The sequence below is a fragment of the Palaemon carinicauda genome, chromosome 1 (genome assembly GCF_036898095.1).
Source record: "Palaemon carinicauda isolate YSFRI2023 chromosome 1, ASM3689809v2, whole genome shotgun sequence".
Taxonomy (NCBI): domain Eukaryota; kingdom Metazoa; phylum Arthropoda; class Malacostraca; order Decapoda; family Palaemonidae; genus Palaemon; species Palaemon carinicauda.
In genome coordinates, this window is record NC_090725.1 from 244,744,870 (window position 1) to 244,760,559 (window position 15,690).

General features: G+C 38.3%; 2 protein-coding genes across 3 annotated transcripts in view; one reads left to right on the forward strand and one right to left on the reverse strand.

The window, feature by feature from the left end:
* Positions 1–15,690, forward strand: part of LOC137644463 (4-hydroxybutyrate coenzyme A transferase) — a 321,602-nt gene that overhangs the window by 95,265 nt on the left and 210,647 nt on the right.
* The window catches only part of LOC137654698 (putative leucine-rich repeat-containing protein DDB_G0290503), a 95,326-nt gene that overhangs the window by 59,600 nt on the left and 20,036 nt on the right, over positions 1–15,690 (reverse strand). The window lies entirely within an intron of this gene.

A 15,690-nucleotide genomic window follows, 5' to 3' on the forward strand; every position in this document is an offset into this window, starting at 1 on the left:
CATATATAAACTATAAAATGAATCCTAAGTCAGTCTGTTCAACATAAAAAGATTTGCTGCAAGTTTGATCTTTTAAAGTTCCACTGATTCAACTACCTGATTAGGAAGATCATTGGACAACTTGGTCACAACTGGAATCAAACTTCTAGAATACTGTCTAGTAATGAGTTTCATGAATAATGATGGAGACATTGCTATTATCATGAACTGCATACCTAGCATTACGAACAGGATGGTACTATCCAGGAAAATCAATGCAAAGGATGGTCAGAATTTTGAAAAATCGTATGCAGCTTGCATAACGAACTAACTGAACAACAATGCCAGAGATTGATATCTAGATCAGGAATAAGAAATTTAATGGGCTGTAAGTTCCTGTCCAACAAATTAAAATGAGATTCAGATGCTAGAGACCAGACAGGAGAACAATATTCGAAACAAGGAAGAATGAAAGAATTAAAACACTTCTTCAGAATAGATTGATCATCGAAAATCTTAAATACTTTATCTATTTACTTTGTGCCATTGAAGAAGAGTTTTTCTTTTGGCTTGTAGAGTTCGGATGTGACCGCTCTCTCCTTAAAGCTTGGCCATAAGACGATTGCTTTACGCTAGAATATTTTTCTTTTTCAGGTGTGACTGTTTTCTTGATGCTCCCTGTTCCTGAAGGTCACTCCTGCGGCACCTTCATGTCATCGGTTGAAACTGACCCTCATTCTCTGTGTCCGACCTGCAGGAGGCATCGCTACGAGCTGGGTTTGCCCTGCAATGAGTGTATGCAGTGGCCTGCCTTTCAGTAGGAGAAGTATGTGAATCGAAGGAAGAACAACTCTAAGAGAGATCTCTCTCCTATGGGGTTCTCCTCAGACGAAGAGACCTCCGGTTTTCTCTTCCCGCTCTCCTAGACCTCTTTCCGAAGCTCCTCCTCCTCCTTTCCTTCTCCGGGGAAAGATCGAGTAGGAGCGAAGACCAGCTTACTCCATGGCAACTTCGGGGTATGGGGATGTTGGAGCACCTTTGCCTCCGGTCGCTGGGGAAAGATTATCTCTTTCAGATGTGCTGCAGGTGTGGCTTTCCCGGTGAGTGACTGAACCCCCTTCCGAAGAAGCTTTGCTTCAGTTTCTTCAGCTTGGTGTGTGGAGAGATCCTTCACCTTGCACCCATGATTGCCTCTACTACTGATGCTTTAGCTCTTTGCGAAGCCCAACTCCTGGCCCTCAAAGATCGACCAACTTCTTTTTCTTCCCACAGGCAATGATCTACCCCTCGTGACCGACGGTCGCCTGCTTTGGATCTTCAATCTATGAGTGATCGCCAGTCTTCGGCCCCCTCTCCATTTGTTCGCCGCTCGACAGGACGGGACCGATCATCTTCTTGCCCTTCCTGACGATCACCCTCAAGACGTCGCTCCCGACGCTCTTATGAGCATCGCTGCGGATCGCGAGGTCGACAATCATCCTCACGATAAGTCGTGCCTGCTATAAAAATGTGACGTAGGTCATTGATGTGTGAGTAGATGTAATTGGCTTGGTACCCCCCAGCCACCTCCTACGCTCCCCACTATTAGTGGTCGGGTAGGGTTGCCACTTCACATTAAAACCTTAATGACTTACCTTCCAGCTCCACCGAAAGATAATTTTCTACAAATAGCTTCAGGTTATTAGTTAGGAAAAATAAAAATTACTTCCAAATTTGTCATGTTTATCAAGGGTAAATTTGCTGTAAAGAGTCACGCCTAAAATTTTATGAGGCATACAGAGTTAAAGAAACAGTATCAATGCTGAGATCCTTATGTATAGGAGCCACTGTCCTCGATCTACTTACAATCGTACTTTGAGTTTTGTTAAGATTCAGCTTCATACCATATAATTTGCACCATGCACTAATTTTTAGCTTGATCTCTATTAAGGGATTTAGCAACCACAGATCTATATTCAGGAGACGGAATTGATGCAAAGCGAGTAGCGCCATCTGCATATGCAACAACCTTGTTTTCTAAGCTAAACTACATGTCATGTGTATACAGTATGAAAAGTAATTGTCCAAGAACACTACACTGAGTAACACCAGACATCGCATTCCTAAAGTCGCTATGGTGGCCATCAACAACAACTGTTCTTTTACTTAAAATTTCACTAATGATACTAAGAAAAGACTCACCCACTCCCAACTGTTTGAGTTTGAAGACAAGGGCCTCTAGATTAACACAATCAAAGGCAGCACTAAAATTAAGGCTAATCATACAAACATCCTGACCACAACAAGGGATTTCTGTTTAGCATTAGAGATTGTAAGAAGGCCATCACATGTTCCAAGGCCTCTACGAAAGCCAAATTGCAAATTAGGGAGCAGATGTTTACCGTCGGCAAGCCTATCTATACGTTTTGCCAAAAGACGTTCAAAAACTAGATAATATGGGAGTGGAAATTGGGCAGTAATCAGGTGGACTTGAGGTACCATAAATGCATTTATATAATGGAACGTACAACCCACTTTCCAACAAGTGCTAAAAGAAGCTCTTGGTAACTTCAGGAAAATAATGGATAACTTAGGAGCTAAGCAATTCTTCTTGGTAACTTAAAGAAAATAATAGGTAACTTACGAGCTAAGAAATATGCAGTCATTATAAAAAACAAAGAAAAATATGATTTGGTTATAGACCTATAAAGGCATTAAGGTTCATGAAGAGAGCTTTAATTTCACGAGATCAAAATGCTAAACTAGTTAGTTTAGCCTCAGGAAAACAGGAATGAGGAAGTTCGTTTCTCATTCTCATTACTCTGCTAAGTGTCAAACACTTCAGCCAAATGGGTTGCTTTTTCCTTTAGACAGTTTGTGACAGAGCCGTCTGGGTTAAGTAAAGTAGGAACTGTTACTTCTATACCAAAGGGTGCAGCTTTAATGGTAGCCCACCACTTATGTTCCTGGGTTGTACCAGAAATGGTTTCTTTTACAGTTAATATGAGATTAAATTTTGCCAAGGGTGTTTAAGGAAGCTGTAACTTTGTAGACCCAATAGATAGAGAATATAGGTGAAGGAGGAACAGCAAGGTCAGAAGCATTGGAATAATCAAGAAAATATTAACCAAGAGATAAGATCTGATGTCATTTACTTTCTCACTTGAAGATAAGAATAGTTGTGCTTGCTGCATAAGGTGCTTGAAATTTTGAGTGAAAACTATCTGCAAATTAATGTTTATAGATATAGGATAATAGGGATCCAGTGATTATTTGATAATGTTAGTGATGTTAGAAGTAACTTTTTTTTTTAAACCAAAAGCTGAGGAACTTGAGATATGCTTAACCAATGAAGGGTTCTATATTCTTCATTGTGGGCATGAACGTATGCATGACGGTTTCATATAAGACATAATTAAAAACATAATTTCTACAGACATACAGATCTCATGATGGTTTTTATTTGGTAATTTAAGCATTATCACAAGTAAGGTAACTGTGAATATTTTATCGTTTCTATTTGAGGTCCTTCTTAAAGAGAGAATGTCTTGATGAAGTCTTTGGGCTTCACTACGTCATAAAATTTACAAACTGAAACCTTGTGACAGACAAGAGGGCTCTGAACTGCAAAATTATTTTCTTTTCCTCTTGTCATTTCCTCAGTTTGACTAAATTTCTCGCTTATTTCTTTTACTTAGTACTGCTTTATCCTCCTTCATATTTATCAACTGTCTCCAACCTTGCTGATAAAACTCTCTTAACCTTTTCACTATCTAGATTTTTTTTTTTAGGAGACACTGTATCCAGGATTGGAGTTTTTTTTTAAACCAATTACGGGAGCTTTGGTGGTCATTCCAACTACACGATAATGTTCATTCGGATGGACCATAGAAGTGTCAGTATTCCTGTACTGGCATGCAGAACTATTCTCACGCTGAAATTTGGTCCTCGGATTCCAGCGGTAAGCTTGTTTCACAGAGATTGGGCTCACGCCATTATGTCCAGTTGACCTGCCACAATGTTTAAAATGAGGAAGATTGTATTCTTGAAATGCTCTCGGTCCCATCAGGCGGGTTCAGCATACACTTCAGCCACTCTTAATCATAGAGGTGCCATCCCCTTGTGGTAGGGTAGGGACTGGGCATTTGGGAGGCAGCTCTCGCTGGTATCATTGGTGGAGAAATTAATTCCATGAAATGTTAATGGGGTCTTCTTTACGATTTCATTGTTTTAATATTTTCTTTCCCTTAAACTCACTTTTTCCTCTTATTATTATTCCCTCTTCTCTCCCTTTACAAGAAATAATGAGTAAACCTAATGTTCTCTGTACCCCTGGACCAATTGCGTGGCCCAGACACCGTAGACGACCTCTGCCTGTTTGAATATTGAAAATTCTGTTGACCTGGAAATTAAAAAGGACTGCTCTTCAAATGTACAAAAGTGATGGAAATGTAAGGAAATTGAGTCAATTGTGTAAGTGTGATCTACCAATAACCTGTCATTAAGAAATATTATGGATGTCTTATAACCTTTTCGGTAAGATTACTGAAATAAAGATTAATTTCAGGGAAGATGGAAAGTGGTATGCATGGATCTGCTATAATAATAATGAGGCTTTTAAAGTGATCTGTAGAGTTTCAAAAATGAAAATTGATAATAGTGAGATTACCTGAGCATTAATCAATACTGCTCCTAGTATCCTTGATATATATCACCCTAGTGACTGTCAGCAAAATGAATCTATGGACTCCTGAATAAACTTGATAAAAGAAAGAAAGCCTAAGCCACCAATGTGGATAATTGCAGTCTCGAAGGAAGAAGAATATAATTAATTTAGATTCAGTAGTAAACTAATACAACATAGAGACATTTTTAGATTTGGCAAGAAGTCCATTTTAATTAATGCCAAATCTAAAACACAATCATTTATGCTAAGTAATATATAGGTAGAAAAAAATTTAATGGTGGGTATCAAACTGTATATGAATTTTAGTTATGGAAGAGGAGTGATTTTTAACAAAAACCTTTATGCATTTAGCGAGGAAGAAATGTTGGAGATGTGCACTAGAGAAATATGGAAAGTTCATAAGAATACCGGAACCACTATGATAATTTTAACGTTTGAAGACCATGAAGTATACTCTCCTATATACATTGAAAATGAGAGAATTCCAGTTTGCCATTAAAAACAGAAACATGTTGCTACAGTTGCTTTAAATTTCGACATACATCTAGAGTATGCAAAAATGAAAAGATCTGTGACACTTGTTCAGATCCTGAGCATAGACCCTGCACTTTAATTGCAAAATGCACAAATTTTAGCCAGAATCACAAAGAAACTAAAAAGAAATGTCCTCAAAATAAAATAGCAGCAGCTGTTCAGAAGTCAGATGCAGGACATATCAGTGTGGGATATGGTAGGCAACTTCTAAGTAAAACCCAAAGTTATGCCAAGGCCTTAAAATTTAAGGATGTAGGACATCCGGTGAGAATTGCAACACCACTTAGACCAGGTAATATAAAGCATCCTCGTGCTGAATTATCTTTTAGGGCTATTACTATGCCTCATAATTTAGATTTGGTACCTCTTATATACAAGGCACGGCCTCCTTCCTGTAAATCTGTCACACTTCGGTTGAACAGCCCAAGGCTTTCATCTTGGGTAGCATCATTGCCAGATTTAGGGAAAGAATCCTGTGCTAGAGAGCTGTTGGATGCACCTGCCATAATGGAGGTACATAATCCTAATAGTTCTCCATCTTTCAATCTAAAAAGAGGGAGACCACCATCCCTCTCCCCTGCAATGAGAAATACAAAAATACCAAAAAGATGATGAGCCTTCAAAAAATTTAAATATATCAAAGATTAATGTCGAGATTCGCCATCCTCAACAAATGAATAAGAAGGCTGCTAAGAAAAAAATAAATCGCAGCTTAGCAACACCTACTTTTTCAAAGAAAGTATCAGAGACTCCCAAAAACTCTGATAGGAAGACGACCTCTAAAGAATCTTTCAAAAAAGTATTTTATTTATTTTCTCCTCAATATTACAGTGGAACTGTCAAGATCTGAGGCTAAATGTGAAGAGTTGAAGCTCCTATTTCATGACCACTCACCTGTAATACAATATTAACAGTGGAACTGTCAAGATCTGAGGCTAAATGTGAAGAGTTGAAGCTCTTATTTCATGACCACTCACCTGTAATACACTGTCTACAAGAAACAATACTAGACACCTTTAGTTCATGCCTTAGAGAATACATTAATTACAGAACACCATGCAATCCTGAGGGGAAAAGTCATGGTGGAAGTCTTGTGTATGATTGCTGTGACATTCCCCGAAAGCATTTAAGTCAAAGTACTACCCTACAAGCTCCAACTGTCTGGTAAACATGCTAGATGTCTTTACTCCATGCCCTAGAAAATACATTAATTGCAGAACACCATGCAATCCTCAGGGGAGAAGTCATGGTGGAAGTCTTGTCTACATACTACCATACAAGCTCTAACTGTCTGGCTGACTTACAGTTGAGAACATTAGATGACTGGTATACAAGTGAGCATACATTAATATTAATTAAAACTAACAATGGTCCACCTGAATACAGATCACCTCGATGGTACTTGTTTAGAGCTGATTGGCAAAAATTTAAAGAACTGAGCATAATAGGTGATGCCAACGAATGTGAAAATGTTGATGATGCCAATGATTTACTAAAATGGAACTCTTCACACAGCTGGAGTGCATTCCATCCTAAAAGTGACAGGTCTGTTCCGTCGACAACCAGTCCCTTGGTAGTCACCAGAAATTCAGGTGTTACACAGATCCATCAGAATTGCATTAACAAGGTGTCACAGAAACCGCACTAAAGAGAATATCGCCACTTACAAGAAATGCAGAGCACAATTTTGACGAGCAATAAAATCAGCTGGACATCTGTCATGATCAGGTTTTGTTTCTTCAGTGAGTAAAAGAATGTTCATAAAATTTCTGGAAATTATACTCCAAATTCTTCACCACTGTTACAAGTTAATGATCAATATATTACTTGTCCTTTGGAAGTGAATAATTCACTTGCTGATCTTTTTAGAAGTCTCCAGGTTAGCTTTATAGATGAAGAGAATACAAAAGACTCTCAATTGACAAAATTATCCAGTGGGCTGATGTGAATGGATTTAAGTTCTCGACAGTTGTCCATTTCTGTCGTATTCAGAGAGTACATCCAGACCTGGATATACTAACAGCTTCCATATTTACTGCCAAACTGTATGCCATACTAACCGCTATTAAGAAAATAGCGTTGGAGAAGGAGGGTAATTTTACCATTTTTAATGATGCAAGGAGTGTCCTTCAAGCTTTAGAAGTTTTTAATTCTAGTAACCCTTTAGTTTTAAAGATTTTAGAATGGCTTTTTATTATTGGACTGAGGGGTATAATGGTTCGATTTTGTTGGGTTCCAGCATATGTAGGTGTGTCTGGGAATGAGAAGGCAGATTTACTGGCGAAGAATGCTGCATCCAAGTTGCTACCAAGAAGGTATCCCCTTCCCAGTAAGGATTCCTTACCTAATATCAAGAAATTGTTTTATAATAATTGGCAACAGCACTGGGATAGTCTAGATGGCAATAAAATGAGAGAAGTAACAAATGTCGTATCTCCTTGGAGGTATAACATGATGCCCTGAAAGTGTGACTGTTGTCCCAGCATTGGTCACACTTGGTTGACACACAAGTTTCTTCTGAAGGGCCAACACCAACCGTATTGCGACAACTGTTTGGTACCTGTAATAGTGAGGCATTTGTTGAGTGAATGCCCCAATTATAATAACTTGAAGAAATATATATGTTTGAGGCTCGAGGTGAGGATGGCCGGTTCATCCTTGTCAAGATTCTTGGACATGATGTGTCTTACTATGTGAGCGGCATTTTTAGATTTATTTCAGAAGCAGGTCTTCTGAAAACTATTTACATTTTGTAATGACATCTTAACTTTTATGGTTTTAATTGAATATTTGTTTATTTTTTTATATATAATAAATGATATTAGTGTCATTGACCATAGGTGTCAGGAATGCCAGAAAACTTTAAATCAATCAATCAGTTAATCAATCTTCCACATAGAGAGAATTTAACTCTGCATCATCATCAGGCAATGTTACAGCCCCAGGGCGAGACAAAATTCTATATGCAATGATAAAGCATGTATGTAATAGCATTGAAATTTTTGTTATAAGTATTAATGACAGAGTATGGCAAGACCTAAGTTTCCCAACCGGTCTGGAACGAGCCCTGTTTGCACTAGAAATTAATGGGATATCATCAGTCATTCCCCATGATATTCTCTCAACACTATTTGTGGATGATCTCTCCATATCATTTGCTGGAGCGAAAATGGCAATGGTTGAGAGAAAACTACAACTTGCAATTGGCAAAATTATTCAGTGGGCTTATATGAATGGGTTAAGTTTTCAACAAGCAAAACTACTATTGTCCATTTCTGTCGTATCCAGGAAGTACATCTAGATCCGGATATATACATGAAAGGTCAACGAATCCCATGTGTAGGTGAAGCAAAATTTTCAGGATTGAATTTCGATTGTAGGTTGACATGGGTTCCTCACTTAAAGGCTTTGAAAGCTAAATGTCTTGAGGTTCTGAATCTTTTAAAAGTATTGTCTCATACATCATGGGGGCAGACCGTAAAATTATTTTAAAATTATACAAGGCCATGATTTTTTCCAAAATTAGTTATGGGTGTGAAGTTTACTCCTCAGCTACCCCAAGCCGATTAAAGATATTAGATTCAATTCAATACATCATGCTGGTATTAGATTGACCACAAGATCGTTTAGACCCTCACCTATCCCAAGTCTCCTTTTGATGCTGGAGAGTTACCTCTAGACTATTACAGAATGTCTTCCATTATTCAGTATTGGTTTAGGTTACAAAGACTCCCTAACGCTCTAGCCTTTCAGACTGCAAGCCTTGTAAGACACTCAACATACTTTGAGTTGCACCAAAAATCTCCTCAACCTTATGGTTTTCGGGTAAAACAATTATTAAACAGTCTTGATATAATTAGAGATAAGGTGCTTCCATTTAAAGAGATCATCGTTACCAGAGATATCTTTTTGTAAATATTTTATTTTTGTTAAAAAAAAAAAAACATGACTGAATTAGAAGCTAGGTCTCTTAGTATGGAACATGTTGAAGTATGTAACATAGAGAATCAACTTTTATATATACCGATGGCTCCAAATATGATGCTGGCATTGGATTGGAGTATATAGTAGTTCATTCAACTGTAGAGGTGCACTTCCTCCAATATCTTCCATATTTACTGCTGAATTATATGGCATACTAACCACTATTGAGAAAATAGCGTTAAAAGAGGAGGGTAATTTTACCATTTATAATGATTCAAGAAGTGTCCTTCAAGCTTTAGAAGGTTTTAATTCAAGTAGCCCTTTCGTTTTAAAGATTTTAGAGTGGCTTTTAATTATTGGCCTAAAAGGTATAACAGTTCGACTTTGCTAGGTTCCGGCACACTTAGTGTGTGTGTAAATGAAGAGGCAGATTCACTGGCAAAGAGTTCTGCAGCTGAGTTTCTACCAAGAAGGTATCCCATTCTCAGTAATGATTTTTTACTAGAAATTAAGAATTCTATTTATAACAATTGACAACAGCATTGGTATAATTTAACAGAAAATAAGATTAGAGAAGTTCCGACTGTTATATCCCCTTGGAGGTATAATTGGATGCCCCGAAAATGGGATACTACTCTTTGTCGTCTCCGCATTGGTCACACTCGGATGACACATCAGGTTCTGCTGGCTGGCCAACACCATCCATATTGTTTGATACCTTTGACAGTGAGGCATTTGTTGACTGAATGCCCCACTTATAGCACAGAAAGAAATAAGATATCTGTTTGAGGTTCGGGGTGAGGATGGCAGGTTCATCATTGCCAAGAGCCTTGGATATGATGAGTCGTACAATGCTAGTGGCATTTTTTAATATATATCAGAAGCAGGTTTTCTTAATGCTATTAAACTTTTATAACATTTACTTTTCTGATTTTAACTGAATATTATTTTAATCTTTATTTATAATAAACGGTATCGGCATCAATAACCTTCGATGTCAGGATGCCAGAGAACTTCAAATCATTCATTCATTCATTCTTTCAGGAACTAGCCATTATTTTAGCTTTTTTAAACCCTGAAAATGGCAAAGTTTTAGCTGTAAGCTACCGACCAGTTACATTGACATGTTTATGTAAAATAATGGAAAAAGATGGTCAATGCAAGGCTTTTATGGATGCTTGAAAAGAAGAGGATTTTATCACTAAGTTCAGTGTGGGTTTCGAAGAATGCACTCTACAATGGATGCACTTGTCTGTGTAGCCTCTAGAGTCATCTGTTTGTGAGTCATTTGCTTCCAAGAAACATCATGTGACAGTATTATTTGATCTTGAAAAAGCATATGATTCCACATGGAGGTATGATATCCTTAAAACTGTCCATGAATTTGGTCTAAGAGGCGAGTTACCTTTATTCATTCAGGTCTTTTTAAAGAGATGGTTTCCCCATGTTAGAATAGGTGATACTCTTTCTGAAAGAAAATGCCACAAAGAGGGATTCCCTCAGGGCAGCGTTCTCAGTGTTACTTAATTTGTACTAGCCATTATGGGATTTCTTCTCTGATTCCAGATGACGTTCTCCACACAATCTTTGTGTATGACCTTTTTGTTTTATGAGCAGGAGCAAGAATGGCAACAGTTAAAAGAAAGTTTCAACTCACGATCGATCGAATTATGAGATGAGCAGATTTGAAATAGTTGTCATTTATTCATTTCTGTTGCATTTGTGGTGTACACCCAGACCCAGATATGTATATAAAGACCATCGTATTCGCTATGTTGAAGAAACAATTTCTAGGCCTAACATTCAACAGAATGTTGACTTGGGTCTCAAATCTGAATAGCTAAATTTTCAGTGTTTAGAGATTTTACATATTTTTAAGTCTTCACGTATATGTGTTTGGGAGCAGATCGTCAGATTCTCCTAAGACTGTATAAAGCCCTTATTTCATTGAAACTTTTATACGGTTGTGAAATATATTCTTCGGCTTCTGTTACCCAAGTTGAAGATTTTAGATTCCATTCATCATGCTGGCATCAGATTAGCTACTGGTATTTTTAGATCATCCCCCATTCTTAGTATTTTAATTGAAGCAGGCGAGTGGCCTCAGGACTTATATCGCCAGTCTACTATGATTAGATATTAATGTAGGAGACAGGGGTTTCCTAATTCACTGTTGTTTGAAACGGCCACTAAAGACATTTTTTTCTTCTTATTATAAGGTTCACTCTACATTCCCAAAGCATTATGGATTTGTAGTAAGACAACCACCAAGTAACCCAAATTTTTTCATGAGCAAGGCACTACCTTTTAAGGTTATCAGTCATCCCTCCCTGGGATTTTCCAAAGTTCTCCCTCTGTAATTATTTTACTGACTCTAAGGACAACATGATAAATGAAGAAATGCAGTCTACCTTTTTGGAACATGCAGAGCAACACAGGGATAGTAAATTTTTATATATGTACGGCTCCAAATCCAGTGTTGACATTGGATTTTGGGTGTACATTTCTGATTTTAGTTATAAACTTGCTCTCCTTTAAGCATCCTGTAACTTTGCAGCCGAGCTGTATAGTATCCTGACTACTATTGTAAAAATAAAAGTAGTGAGAGCTGGAAATTTTACTATTTTTAGTGATGCAAAAAGTTTGTTGCAGGCTTTGACTGTTTTTAATCCAACCAACCCTTTAGTTTTAACATTTTTAGAGTGGCTGTATATTCGTAGTACTGCAGGGAAGGAAGTTAAGCTTTGCTGTGTTTCAGATCATGTGGGTGTGCCAGGAAATGAAGCGGGGGACATATTAGCTAAAGAGGTATCAGAAAAACTACTCCTTGGAAGATATCTACTTGCATGTAATGACTTTTTACCCAGTATAGAAAAACCTCTTTGTGATATTTGCCAACATTACTGGAATTCTGTTGCTCAGAATAAAATAAAGATCACAAATGCTACACCTCCATGGAAATATGGTACTATGCCTAGGAGGGGAGAAACTGCTCTCTGTCGCCTTAGAATTAGGCTCATACAATTAACACATGAGTTCTTGATTACTGGCAGGTGCCAACCCTTTTATAATGATTGTTTGGTTCCCCTGACTGTCCCTCTTAACGAGAGAATGCCTTGAAGAAGTCTTGTGGTTTCTTCATAATCTTGAAAAATTGACTGGCAAGAGGGCTCTCGAATGTGGAGAAATTCCTTCCCAAGTTCGAATCCAAATTCCTTTCCCGTTCTTCTATTTTTTCTGCTCAATATTACTTCGACCTTCTCCTAATTTTATCAACTTTCTTTTGTCTTACTGTCCTAACTCTATGAGTATTATTTCTCGTAAGTTTATATATATATATATATATATATATATATATATATATATATATATATATACAGTATATATGTACAGTGATACCTCTACATACGATCTTAATTCGTTCCAGAAACTGCTTCGTATGTTAAAACGATCGTATGTTGGAGCAAATATTCCCATAAGAATACATGGCAATTTATTTAATTCGTTCCTCAGCCTAAAAACCCATAATAAATCCTTAATAAATAGCTACACATAATTACACATGACATTAATACAATACCTGTATAATAAATACATATTACAAACCAAAAAAAAGAATAATAATAATGAAATAATAAATAGAAAACGGGTTGTAATGTAACACTCTACCTTAGCGACAGGCCAGCGCAGGTGTAGGGACTTCTACGCAGGAGGAGACGGAAGATCAGTGAGGAGGTAGGGATGGTGACTTTGTACGATAACGTGTACGATAACTTACACTAACTTACACTACTACGTGAACTTTAACTTAACTTAGCTTATTTTTTTTTCATTTTTATAATTTTATATTTTCTTTTTACATTTTTTCTTTTCTTATTTTTGATTTTCATCACTTTCACTCGATTCGGTCTTCCTTTTCTTTGCTTCACTTTCTTTCTTTTCATCTTGATCACTAGACCGTTTTAAAGATTTTTTAAAGAAACTATCGAGTGAAAGTTCCTTACTACGGCTTTTGAGGATTTTTCTAAAATGCGTTAAGCAAACATCATCGAACTGCGCAACAACATGGCAAACCTGAAGTTTCTGTGGGTGATGCTTGTCGATGAAATCAACAACGTGTTGATGATATGCCAACATCTCTTTTATTTCCGCCGTACCTAAGATTTCGCCTACCTCCTCGATCTTCTCCGACTCACTCAACTGCGCTCTGAACTCATCATGCTGCATGGCTTGCAGCTCCTTGAGTTCCTCGGTGGTGAGCTCTTCATGATGCTCATCGACGAGTTCAGTGATGTCATCTTCATCCACCTCCAGACCCATGGTCTTCCTCGGCGGCAAGCACAGGTTCATTCTCGGGGCCAAAACCTTCGAAATCTCTGGGAGCAACAGCATCAGGCCAAAGCTTCTTCTAAGCGGAATTCAGGGTCCGACGAGTTACTCCCTCCCAAGCCTGATCAATGATCTTTAAGCAGTGCACGATATTAAAGTGGCTCCTCCAAAATTCACGCAAAGTTAAGTTGGTGCTTTGCGTGACATTTTGAAATTAGAGATGACTTGCTGGTCCATGGGCTGGAGGATAGGGGTGGTATTCGGTGGAAGATACAACACCTTGATGAATTTGTATTCGGTGATGATATCATCTTCGAGTTGGGGGGGGGGTGCATTGTCCAAACAAAGCAAGCACTTCAAAGGCAAATTCCTCTCCTGAAGATACTTCTTGACAGCATGGCCAAAAACTACGTTTACCCATTCCACAAAGATATGCCTAGTAACCCAAGCCTTAGAATTAGAACGCCATAGAACATGTAGCAGGTCTTTATTAATTCTATGTGCTTTAAATGCCCTAGGGTTTTCTGAATGGTAAACCAATAACGGCTTTATTTTGCAGTCTCCGCTGGCGTTGGCACAAAGCGCAAGAGTTAACCGATCCTTCATTGGCTTATGTCCAGGCATTTTCTTCTCTTCGGCGGTAATGTACGTTCGACTAGGCATCTTTTTCCAAAACAGACCGGTTTCATCACAGTTGAACACCTGCTGCTCTACGTAACCTTCCTCCGCCAGGATGCTTTCGAGCTTTTTAACAAAGTCTTTAGCAGCCTTGGTGTCCGAACTCGAAGCTTCTCCATGATGAACAAGTGAATGAATCCCGGTCCGTTTCCTAAATTTCTCGAACCAACCTCGAGACGCCTTGAATTCCTCCGTTGTAGGATCGGCTGAACTCTCCCCCGTGTCACTGTAGATAGCGCTGGCCTTCTCACAAATGATCGTTTCCGTGATCGTATCGCCAACAATCTCCTTGTCCTTTATCCAGATCAACAAGAGGCGTTCCATCTCTTCCAGAGGAGGGCTACGACGTTTAGAAATAATCGTGATCCCCTTCGAAAGTTTCACTACTTAAATGGCTGACTTCTGTTTTATGATCGTCAAGATCGTAGACATATTCCGGCCATATTGTTTAGCCAGATCGCTAACACGTACACCTCGCTCATGCTTTTCTATTACAGTAATTCCTACTTTAATTCTAATGAAAGCATAGACTTCCTCTTTTTCTCACCACTACTACTACTTCCTGAACCGAAACTAAGCTTTTTAGGACCCATGATTACGGAACACAGAAAACAACACGTGAAAAGGCAAGATAAAAAAACTGTTAAAACTGAGCGAATAGAGGACAACCACATGATGCGCACGAGATGAGAGGACTGATCAAGGTGACGCTCAATTGGCGTCCCTACGATGTGCTGCCGTCTAGCGGCATCAACAACAAACGACGCTGAACGCTTTCGAGAAAATTCCACGGGTGAGCGTATTGTTTACTTCGTATGTTGGAGCAACGCTTCGTATCTTGAGACAGAAATTTGGTCGAATTTTACTTCGTATGTTGGAAAATTCGTATGTTAGGACAATCGTATGTAGAGGTTCCACTGTGTGTATATATATATATATATATATATATATATATATATATATACGAGGGGTGATCAAAAAGTTCTGTAAATATGTGAATATTTATTAAATTATGAGCATTAACATGTTTTGTCACTAATCTCCTTCAAAGTACTCTTCTTCGGCACATACACACTTACTCCACCGTGCCTGCCCCTTTTGAAAACATTCCTGGAATTTATTTTTCTTCAATAACTTTATTTGCTTTGTCTTGTTCAATTCGATGTCTTCAATGGTGTCAAATCGTTTCCCTTTCATCGTCGATTTAATTTTCGGGAATAGCCAGAAGTCGCATGGTGCCAAGTCGGGAAAATACGGTGGATGCGGAACTGCAGCGAGATTCTTTCCAGCCATGAACTGCTGAACAAGCAGTGACGTGTGAGAGGGCGCGTTGTCATGATGCAGCAGCCAGCCATATCTCCATTTTTCCGGCCTTTTACGTCTAATGGATTCTCGCATCCACCGTATTCTCCCAACTTGGCACCATGCGACTTCTGGCTATTCCCGAAAATTAAATCGAAAATGAAAGGGAAACGATTTGACACCATTGAAGACATCAAATCGAACACAACAAAGCAAATAAAGTTATTGAAGAAAAATGACTTTCAGGAATGTTTTCAAAAGTGGCAGGCACGGTGGAG